General features: G+C 45.2%; 1 pseudogene; it reads right to left on the bottom strand.

Moving 5' to 3' along the window:
* Positions 1-11321: 11321 nt before the first annotated feature.
* LOC109746647 (putative ripening-related protein 4) lies at positions 11322-11940 on the bottom strand (annotated as a pseudogene).
* Between the last annotated feature and the right edge of the window lie 276 nt (positions 11941-12216).

Here is a 12216-nt window from a genome sequence, read left to right as displayed (position 1 = left end):
GCATCAATTAGCTAGTCAGCACAGGCTTAACTAATATATTTACCTGGCCGGACTCTGTTCGGTCACCGGAGCCGTCACCATGGGCTCCTTCTTGCACCAGCATTGGGTCACCGGAGCCATCATAATCATGTCTTTCCTCCTCCACTCTTCGATCACCACAGCCTGCTTCTTCACCCTGTTCTTCCAGACCATCATTGTCGTTAAGATACGACAAGATATCACCTCCGGCTAAGATTATGTCCCCCAACACATCTTCTGCTTGCTCATCTCGTCCGTGCTCCATTGTTTATGCAAATATTACAACATGGCAATTATTACACAAACATGACAGCAGGTGGATATATTAGTGCAAACGTAGATCTAGCTTATTCCGGGTTTGGGGTGGCCTAGGCAACCTTCAAGGGTAGGGGCGCGGCGGGAGGGGGTAGGAGACCGACATCTTTTTTTTCTAGGGTTTGGGTGTCCTCGAGAGTTTTGGTCGAGCGAGAGGGCCGGGGTGGTGCTCCCGTGGTATAAGTTATCACGGTCGAGAGGGGGTATATATATCGACCGTCCATCATGTCGAAGTTATCTGGGAGGGAGTTATATATATCGACAACGACGACATACATACACGGGAAAATATTGTTATCGGGGAGGGGGTATATATCGACCCCCCCACGTGTTGAAGTTATCGGGAGGGGGTTTTATATCGACAACGACGACATACATACACGGGAAAATAATGTTATCGAGGAGGGGGTATATCGACCCCCCTCGTGTTGAAGTTATCCCCCCTCGTGTTGAAGTTATCGGGAGGGGGTAATATCGACAACGACAACATACATACACGGGAAAATAATGTTATCGGGGAGGGGGTATATCGACCCCGCCCCCACGTATTGAAGTTATCAGGAGGGGGTTATATCGACAATGACGACATATATACACGTGAAAATAATGTTATCGGGGAGGGGGTATATCGACCCCCCTCGTGTTGAAGTTATCGGGAGGGGTATATATCGACGACGACAGACCCGATAAAACATAAGAAAATGAAGAAGAAATAAAAAGAGGAGAGAAGAAGAAAGGAATAGAGGAGAGGATTGAAGAAAAAAAAAGAAAAAAAGAAGAAGAAAAAAAGAGGAGAAGAAGAAAGGAATAGAGGAGAAGAAGAAAAAATAGAATATTTTCTATTTTTTCTTCTTCTCCTCTATTCCTTTCTTCTTCTCCTCTTCTTTTTCTTCTTTTTTCCTCTTCTTATTTATATCTCCTCTTCTTCCTCTCCTCTTCTTCTTTCTTTCCTCTTCTTATTTTCTTCTTTCCTATCCTTCTTTTTCTTCTTCTTCCCTTCCTAGCTAGATATATAAAACTTTTCTAAAATTGTAACTTTTGCATATATAAAACTTTTCCATGTGGATCATCATTTCTCATATATATCGAATATATATCCATTGTCATATATAAAAACTTTCTATATATGAACAAAAAACTTTCTATGAACAAAAAAACATTTTTGACATATATATTCATACATTTTGAACATCTACATACATACAAATTTTTTTGTTCACATATACATTATAGCCACATACACATATAGATCACATATGAACAAAAAAATTAAACTAATAAAAATAAAAAAACAGAGCCGGGGCGGCGGCTCTCACAGCGGGGGCGGCTAGGACGATGGCGACGGCGGGGGCGGGGGCGGCGAGGGCGACAGCGCGCGGGGCCGGGACGGGGCGGGGGCGGCGAGGGCGCCGGCGAGCACGCGCGGGCCGGGCGGGGGGGCTCGGGGCGCCAAGGCGGCGCGCGCGAGCAGGGGAGCACGAGGCGGGGCGGCGCGTGGGGGCAGGGCGACGGCGACGAGCACCGGGCGGCGACCCGTCGAGGCAAGGGCGCGGGGCGACGGCGATGAGGAGCGGGCGGCGACGGCGAGCACGGGCAGCCTGGCGGCGTCGGGGGCAACTAGCGAGGTATGTCAAAAATTTCCTAAGTGTGGACTTATATAGCAAAGCCTTTAGTCCTGGTTCGTGGCACCAACCGGGACTAAAGGTGGGCATTAGTCCCGGTTGGTGCCCCCAACCGGGACCAAAGGCCTCTTTTCAGCAGCCCAAAGGGCGGGAAGCGGCGGCCTTTGGTCCCGGTTGGTGGCACCAACCGGGACTAAAGGGGGGGCATTGGTCCCGGTTGGTGCCACCAACCGGGACCAAAGGCCTTGCGCTGCCCGCGGCCAAAAGTTTAGTCCCACCTCGCTAGTTGAGAGGGGCTCGGAGTGGTTTATAAGCCCCACTGCGGCTGCCCTCTCGAGCTCCTCTCAAATGCAGGCTTACGGGCCTAATGTCACACTGTGCTGTCTATTGGCCTATTGGGCCTTCTGCGGGCCTGAATCCTGGCCCAGGTTAGGTTTCTAGTCGTATTCAGGCCGTGCTGGCCCAATAGGTGGCAGTTTTTTTAAAAAAAAATCCAGTTTTTTGGTTCTGTTTTTTGCATTATTTATTTTCTTTTGTTTTTTTGCTTTATTTTTTAATTCTTTTTGCTTTTAGGTCAGCAAAATTATAAACTGTCTGTTAGTGCCATTAGTTTTAGAAAACATATAAACTTTCTATTAGTGCCATTAGTTCTTTATGAAAATTCTTTTTGCTGTATTTAGTTTTTTTGTTTTCTTTTTTGCTATATTTATTTTGTTTTGTTTCTACTTACAACAAAAAACTTATTTATTTTATTTTATTTTGTTTCTAATTACTTATTTATTTTACTTTATGATAATTCTTTCTGCTATTAAAGTTTCTATCAAAAAAAGTTCTTTATGAAAATTCTTTTTTGCTTTTAATGATTAAAAATAAAAAAAGAGGCGCAATGCGCGTTGATTTGCTTCAAGCCTTTCGGAATAGTGTAGACTGCACTGCACATAGCTCGATGCAGTCTACCATATTCCTCAAGGCTTGAAGCTAAGCAACGTGAGCATTGCGCCTCTTCTTCATCGTCTCTGCACTCAGGGCTTATAAACCGCTCCTAGTGCCTCTCAGCTAGCGAGGTGGGACTAAAAAACTGCTTAGCTAGTAAGAAACTCTAGTACCGGTTCGTGCCACGAACAGGTACTAAAGGTGCTCGTGGGGCCACAGCCTCATTAGTACCGGTTCGTGGCACCAACAGGGACCAAAGGGTGGAATTGGTCCCGGTTCGTGCCACCAACCGGGACCAATGGCCTTGCACAGTGGCGTGGTGGTGAGTTTAGTCCCACCTCGCTAGCTAAGAGAGAGTCGCACCTGTTTATAAGGTGCGGTGCGCCTGAGCTGTCGAGCTCCTCTCTAAAGCAGGCTTACGGGCCTAACCTCTCTGCACTCAGGGCTTATAAAGCATTTCAAATGAACTCTGAAAAGGTTGAAAGTTGGCATGGTATCATCATTTCATCCACATAGCATGTGCAAGAAAGTTGAGAGGGTTACGGCAAAAACTAGATGCACTTCTTGTACAAAATGGACAATGGTATCATACTCGTCTATTACAAAGTTGGCATGGTATCATCATAATAGTTGCGGGAGAAAGTCTTCACTTTTTCTTCGCGTGTGTCATTTGCTTATTGCGCCGTAACCATGGATATTCTTCATCGTTTATCAGGATGCTTGGGTCAGCCTTGACTTTGAAGGGAGGAATTTCATGAAACTTTTCATAATCTTCAGACATGTCTGTCTTGCCCTCCACTCCCACAATGTCCCTTTTTCCTGAAAGAACTATGTGCCGCTTTGGCTCATCGTATGATGTATTCGCTTCCTTATCTTTTCTTTTCCTCGGTCTGGTAGACATGTCCTTCACATAGATAACCTGTGCCACATCATTGGCTAGGACGAACGGTTCGTCAGTGTACCCAAGATTGTTCAGATCCACTGTTGTCATTCCGTACTGTGGGTCTACCTGTACCCCGCCTCCTGACAGATTGACCCATTTGCACTTAAACAAAGGGACCTTAAAATCATGTCCGTAGTCAAGTTCCCATATGTCCATTATGTAACCATAATATGTGTCCTTTCCCCTCTCGGTTGCTGCATCAAAGCGGACACCGCTGTTTTGGTTGGTGCTCTTTTGATCTTGGGCGATCGTGTAAAATGTATTCCCATTTATCTCGTATCCTTTGTAAGTCAATACAGTCGAAGATGGTCCCCTGGACAACGAGTACAACTCATCACAAACAATGGTGTCACCTCTGAGACGTGTTTCCAACCAACTGCTGAAAGTCCTCATGTGTTCACATGTAAACCAGTCGTCACACTGCTCCGGGTGTTTGGAGCGCAGACTGTTCTTGTGTTCATCGACATACGGGGTCACCAAGGTAGAGTTCTGTAGAACTGTGTAGTGTGCCTCAGACCAAGAATATCCGTCCCTGCATATTATTGAGTTCCCCCCTCCAAGCGTGCCTTTTCCAGTCAGTCTCCCCTCATACCGCGATTTAGGGAGACCTATCTTCTTAAGGCCAGGAATGAAGTCAACACAAAACCCAATGACATCCTCTGTTTGATGGCCCATGGAGATGCTTCCTTCTGGCCTAGCGCGGTTACGGACATATTTCTTTAGGACTCCCATGAACCTCTCAAAGGGAACATATTGTGTAGAAATACGGGCCCCAGAATGACAATCTCGTCGACTAGATGAACTAGGACGTGCGTCATGATATTGAAGAAGGATGGTGGGAACACCAGCTCGAAACTGGCAAGACATTCCGCCACATCACTCCTTAGCCTTGGTATGATTTCTGGATCGATCACCTTCTGAGAGATTGCATTGAGGAATGCACATAGCTTCACAATGGCTAATCGGACGTTTTCCGGTAGAAGCCCGCTCAATGCAACCAGACGCAGTTGCGTCATAATCACGTGGCAGTCATGAGACTTTAGGTTCTGGAACTTTTTCTCTGGCATATTTATTATTCCCTTTATATTCGACGAGAAGCCAGTCGGGACCTTCATACTGAGCAGGCATTCAAAGAAGATTTCTTTCTCTTCTTTCGTAAGAGCGTAGTTGGCAGGACCTTCATACTGCTTCGGAGGCATGCCGTCTTTTTCGTGCAAATGTTGCAGGTCCTCCCGTGCCTCAGGTGTATCTTTTGTCTTCCCATACACGCCCAAGAAGCCTAGCAGGTTCACGCAAAGGTTCTTCGTCACGTGCATCACGTCGATTGAAGAGCGGACCTCTAGCTCTTTCCAGTAGGGTAGGTCCCAAAATATAGATTTCTTTTTCCACATGGGTGCGTGTCCCTCAACGTCATTCGGAACAGCTAGTCCGCCGGGACCCTTTCCAAAGATTACATGTAAAACATTGACCATAGCAAGTACGTGATCACCGGTACGCATGACGGGCTTCTTCCGGTTATCTGCCTCGCCTTTGAAATGCTTGCCTTCCTTTCGACATTGATGGTTGGTCGGAAGAAATCGACGATGGCCCAGGTACACATTCTTCCTGCTTTTGTCCAGGTATATACTTTCATGTCATCTAAACAGTGCGTGCATGCGTGGTATCCCTTGTTTGTCTGTCCTGAAAGGTTACTGAGAGCGGGCCAATCGTTGATGGTTACAAACAGCAACGCGTGCAGGTTAAATTCCTCCTGTTTGTGCTCATCCCACGTACGTACACTGTTTCCATTCCACAGCTATAAAAGTTCTTCAACTAATGGCCTTAGGTACACATCAATGTCGTTGCCGGGTTGCTTAGGGCCTTGGATGAGAACTGGCATCATAATGAACTTCCGCTTCACGCACATCCAAGGAGGAAGGTTATACATACATAGAGTCACGGGCCAGGTGCTGTGATTGCTGCTCTGCTCCCCGAAAGGATTAATGCCATCCGCGCTTAAACCAAACCATACGTTCCTTGGGTCAGCTGCAAACTCAGCCCAGTACTTTCTCTCGATTTTTCTCCACTGCGACCCGTCAGCGGGTGCTCTCAACTTCCCGTCCTTCTTACGGTCCTCACTGTGCCATCGCATCAACTTGGCATGCTCTTCGTTTCTGAACAGACGTTTCAACCGTGGTATTATAGGAGCATACCACATCACCTTCGCAGGAACCCTCTTCCTGGGGGGCTCGCCGTCAACATCACCAGGGTCATCTCGTCTGATCTTATACCACAATGCACCGCATACCGGGCATGCGTTCAGATCCTTGTACGCACCCGGTAGAGGATGCAGTCATTAGGGCATCCATGTATCTTCTGCACCTCCAATCCTAGAGGGCATACGACCTTCTTTGCTGCGTATGTACTGTCGGGCAATTCGTTATCCTTTGGAAGCTTCTTCTTCAATATTTTCAATAGCTTCTCAAATCCTTTGTCAGGCATAGTATTCTCTGCCTTCCACTGCAGCAATTCCAGTACGGTACCGAGCTTTGTGTTGCCATCTTCGCAATTGGGGTACAACCCTTTTTTGTGATCCTCTAACATGCGATCGAACTTCAGCTTCTCCTTTTGACTTTCGCATTGCGTCCTTGCATCGACAATGACCCGGCGGAGATCATCATCATCGGGCACTGGTTCCTCTTGATCTTCAGCAGCTTCCCCCCTTGCAGCATCATTAGGCACATCGTCTGGTTCCTCTTGATCTTCAGCAGCTTCCCCCGTTGCAGCATCACCGTATTCAGGGGGCACATAGTTGTCATCGTCCTCTTCTTCTTCGCCGTCTTCCATCATAACCCCCATTTCTCCGTGCCTCGTCCAAACATTATGGTGTGGCATGAAACCCTTGTAAAGCAGGTGGGCGTGAAGGATTTTCCGGTCAGAGTAAGACTTCGTATTCCCACATGTAGGGCATGGACAACACATAAAACCATTCTGCTTGTTTGCCTCAGCCACTTCGAGAAAATCATGCACGCCCTTAATGTACTCGGAGGTGTGTCTGTCACCGTACATCCATTGCCAGTTCATCTGCGTGCATTATATATAATTAAGTCTGTCAAAAACCATTACAGAACATCATGAATAGATAATTAAGTGACCAAATTAATAGAAGTTCATCATCACATTAGAACCAAAGTACATACATAGTTCTCATCGAACAACATATATATAGCTCTCCAGAGCATCTAATTAATTAAACCATACATTGAAACTATGTAAAACATTTCAATGCGAAAACAAATGCGATCATAATCGCAACCAAGGTAACAATTGATCCAACGGCATAATGATACCAAGCCTCGGTATGAATGGCATATTTTCTAATCTTCAAGCGCATTGCATCCATCTTGATCTTGTGATCATCGACGACATCCGCAACATGCAACTCCAATATCATCTTCTCCTCCTCAATTTTTTTTATTTTTTGCTTCAAGTAATTGTTTTCTTCTTCAACTAAATTTAACCTCTCGACAATAGGGTCGGTTAGAATTTCCGGTTCAACCACCTCCTAGATAAATAAAATCTATGTCACGCTGGTCGGTATATTTGTCATAAACAATAAATGAATCAAATAGTTATAAAAAGATAATATATACCACATCCGAATCATAGACAGGACGAGGGCCGACGGGGGCGGATACCAAAACCATCGCACTATGTAATAAGAAGGAATAAAATATTAAGAAAATTAGACAAGTATCTATCTAAAGTAAGAATTTTTTTCTTTGAAAAAGAAGATAAGAACAAGAGGCTCACCACGGTGGTCCCGGCGACCAGATCGGCGCGGGCGGTCGACGGCGGTGAAGACGGGAATGGGACGTGACGGGCCGCTAAACCTAGACAAATCTCGAGGAAAATGGAGCTTTGAGGTCGAGCTTCGAGAGGAAAAAGCTTAACTAGTGTGGCTCGGGCATTTCATCAAACACCTCATGTGCATAGGAGGTGAGCTAGAGCACCACAAAGCCCTCCCCTCGCCGGCCAGAGAAAAACAGAGCACTGGAGTGCTCTGGTCACGGGCGAGGGGTATATATAGGCACCTCATTGGTCCTGGTTCATGGCATGAACCGGTACTAAATCTGGGCCTTCTGTCCCGGTTCATGCCAAGAACCGGGACAAATGGTTGTGGGCCAGGAGCGAGGACCATTAGTCCCGGTTCGTGGCTCGAACCGGGACAAATGGTTCCATACAAACCGGGACCAATGCCCACGAGGCCCCGGCCGGCCCCCTGGGCTCACGAACCGGGACGAATGCCCCCATGGGTCCCGGTTCGTGACTCAACCGGGGCTAATGTGAAAACTGCCCTGTGACCTATGCCCTGTTTTCTACTAGTGTGAGATTATATGTATCAAGAGTGATGTACGTTTCCTACTTGTATTATATCTGGGGATGGAAGCCGCCAATATTAAGGTCTAGCTCGGTAACATCAGAATAACATAAAGACAGATTGAATTATTACAAATGTAACTCACTTGTGATTAACCTTGTATCTAGTTTTTCTTGTAATTTTCTATTTGGTGTTACTCAAAGTGCTTTGTAATTCCAGCAGCTACCTTCCACGCCCTTCTCCATACCATCTGTCTTTTTAGGAGGCACCGGAAGAATCGGTTTTTGGAAAAAACTCATAAATCTCGGTATTTTACCGCCCATAGAATTCAAATGAATTTTGAATTCTATTTTATGGGGGTATAAATATAAGTATGTAACCTGTAAATCATCAAATATGGTAGAGCATGCCCCGGTGGGAAATATCCTTTAGTTCCTGGATTTATATACACCTCACATAGAAAGTAATAATAATAATAATAACAATAATAATAATAGTAGTAATAAGTCACAAAAATATGGAAGTTTTTTCACAATAAATTTGACTTTCTTTGGCACTAATTCAGTCTCTTTCTTTGGTTTTGCAACCAACAGATGGTTGGTATTCTACAACCTTCGGGCTTATCACAATTGGGCGTGCAACAAATATTTTTAAACAGCCGCCTTCTTTGTTTCAGTGAATGGTATTTTGGCATGGAGTTTTCATTAATAGTCATTTGTGAACAACCAAGTGAATGAAATTCACGGGAAAGTAGTGCAACTAACTAACTAGTTTAGACTATCCGTATGAGCGACATACGTTTCCTAATTTCTTATATTATATATGGGATGGAATCCACCAAGATTAAGGTGTAGCTCGGCAACATCAAAGTAATACACCACCGGATTAAATTATTACAAATGTAACGCACTAGAGTTTCCCTCTGTATATTCCCTGGCAATTTGTTATTTCGTGGTACTCAAAGCGCTTTTTAATTTCACCAGCTCCCTCCACATCATTTAGGGTTCTCTTTTTTCTCAATACTGGTGTTTCTTTCCAGTAGGCGCTGAAAGAACCGATTCCAGGAGCAACTCAAAAATCATCGAGTTTTACCGCCCGAAGAATTCAATGTTTTTGTGTATAAATAGTGAAATATATGTCTATGACCAGCATAACATCACATATGGTAGTGTGTGTGTGTGTGTACTCAGTCATATATGCAAGGTCTTGTTGAACTAAAAATTGATGTATTTTTCCAATTTCATTTCATACTGTCACTGGTAGAAAAAAGGCCTTTAGTCCCGGTTCGCAAAGGCCTTTAGTCCCGGCTGTGCAACCGGGACTAAATATGCGCGACTAAAGACCCCCCCCTTTAGTCGCGCCTCTTACGAACCGCGACTAAAGGCTTTAGTCCCGGTTCTCGTGGCTAACCGGGACTAAAGGCCCGTCCTTTAGTCCCGGTTCTCGTGGCTAACCGGGACTAAAGGCCTCCTCCGCAGGTTTAAACCTGGTTTTTTTGCGAATTTTTTTAATTTTTTTTATTTTCAAATTTCTGAATTATTTTAACCTCTAATCTCTAATCACCACCCCTCATCACTGCTCAATTTATCCTCTAATCTCTAATCACCCCTCATCATTCCAAATCATCTAACTTCCCGGACGGTCACCTATCCTCTCACTACTCCAGCCTGAGCACGCTTAACTTCCGGGTTCTATACTTGTTGTTTCCAAGTCTGAGCACCCATCCTCTCACCCATCCTCTCCCTCGTTTCCAAGTCTGCACTTGTTGTTTTCCTGACAATAGTAGGATGTCAATTCTATTAACCCTCAGGAATTTAGCTTGAGCATGAAGTGACACATTTCACTGTTTGAGTTTGAAACTATTGTTTTAAAAAACAATAATTATTTAGTAACACTAATATTTCTGGAATAATTAGTTTGACCATTGTTTGACCACTGTTTGACCACAGTTTGACCAGATTTGACCAAAATTTAAAAAAAACTGAAATAATTATTTAATAACACTAATATTCTAGAATAATTAGTTTGACCATTGTTTGACCACAGTTTGACCATAATTTGAATTTTTTTGAATTTTTTTGCCTCTCCAGATCTTAAAAGCCTCGTATCTTTTTTTCTATTAGGTTTTTGAGGATTTTGAAAATGTTTAACGGGGTTCCCCCGATTAAATTCGGATGTAACTTTTCGAGTAGATGATTTTTCATATAAAAAACTTTTTCATCCGAGTTCGTATGCAAAAGTTATGCCCATTTTAAGAATTTCCAGAGAGATTTTGCAAATAAAGTCGAAATTCATATTTGTTAATTTTCCCAACAACTAGACCACATATCACATGAGAAACTTATTTTATTTTATTTTTTTGACATTTCCATCATTTTCTTTTGTTTTTTCTAAAACTGAAAAGGCGATCCAAGGGGGGGGGGGGTAGAGTTTGAAAATGAGGCCTCAAATCCCTTTAGTCGCGGTTGGCCAGACCAACCGGGATTAAAGGTTAGACCTTTAGTTCCGGTTGGTCTGGCCAACCGCGACTAAAGGTTCGGGCCATTAGTCGCGGTTGGCCAGACCAACCGGGACTAAAGGTCTAACCTTTAATCCCGGTTGGACTGGCCAACCGCGACTAAAGGCCTTCGGGCCAGCCTGAGGACCTTTAGTCCCGGTTGGCCAGGCCAACCGCGACTAAAGCCCCTCCCGTCCGCCAGCTGTCGACCGAGCGCGCTGGGCCCAGATAGTTGGTCGCGGGTCTCCTCCCGAACCGCGACTAAAGACCCCTTTGGTCGCGGTTCGATTATTTTGGGGACTAATGGGGGCGTATGGAAGCCTCTTTTTCTACTAGTGTGTGTACCCAAACTGGGCAAATACATAAATTTCAAAAAATATTAGATCCACGCAAATAATACATATAGCACCGAAACAAGGTAAGTACATAAATCAAGAAAATATCATATACATGTGAATCGTAAATATAGCACCAAGACAGGACAAATACATAAAGTTGTGAAAATATCAAATACAAGCAAGTGGTGGCTTATTTTAATTAGCAGCGACTCCATCACCAAGAGAACAACGCACACATCTACGTTTCCGCATGTCTGCGTGTACATAGCTTAATGCAAGGTCTTAATGGCATAGCTCACACATCAGACCAAGTGATCTTGAACACTCCAATCTCCTCCTTGAGCCCCAACGCCTTCCATATGGCCGGTGACGCGTCTACGTCGTTGTATGGGCACGGTGTCTTGAAGTTGTGCTCGGCGTCGCAGCCGTACACCGAGTCGCACTCGTCGACGACCTTGGCCAGCATGGCATGCCCGTTCCCGTTGACGCGGATAATCTTGTTGCACCTGCGCTTGCTGTCCAGGCGCAGCCACCCCGTGGACAGCGCCACCATCAGCTCAGTGTCCTTGTGGAAGCGGTTGTCGCAGAACGATTTGCCAGCGCCGTCTCTACCTCGTGCGAAGCTGTTCAAAGTTAGTATCGCCGGTGTGTCGGCCGACACCGGGGGCGAGCACCTGAATTGCGGGTAGCGGTGACCGTATTTACAACAGACCGAGCCCTGATCCCTGTTGCAGTGACCGGATTTGCCATGTAGGAAGCCACTGATGTGGCACCTGCCTTGACGGTGGCTGTTCTTTGTTCTCTGTGGTAACGTTGGCGCTGCTGCGCACGGATACGGAGACGGCATGGACGTGGAGGTGTGACAGGAACATCACGAGGGCAAAGACGGGTAGCAGCTTCTTCATGATAGCCATGTCTGCCAGGTACTCAAGTTGCATGCAAATCGATTCTTTATAGGGTCGCCCCAGCCTCGTGGAACAGCAACAGCTGATGTAACTTGTAACTGGGCATATGCTAATTCAGTCATGTTTCTTCGGTTTTCCAACGCACAGATGTAGGAGTTTTGCGCCCTTCAGGCTAGTTACATTTGGGCGTGCGGTAAATATATTTAAACAGCCTTTCTTCTTTGTTTTAGTGAAGGAAATTTTGGCATGGAGCTTAATGATCCAGTTGCAGACATTTCTGAACAT

The sequence above is a fragment of the Aegilops tauschii genome, chromosome 5 (assembly GCF_002575655.3).
Source record: "Aegilops tauschii subsp. strangulata cultivar AL8/78 chromosome 5, Aet v6.0, whole genome shotgun sequence".
NCBI lineage: Eukaryota > Viridiplantae > Streptophyta > Magnoliopsida > Poales > Poaceae > Aegilops > Aegilops tauschii.
This window is presented reverse-complemented; position numbering and strand designations above follow the sequence as displayed.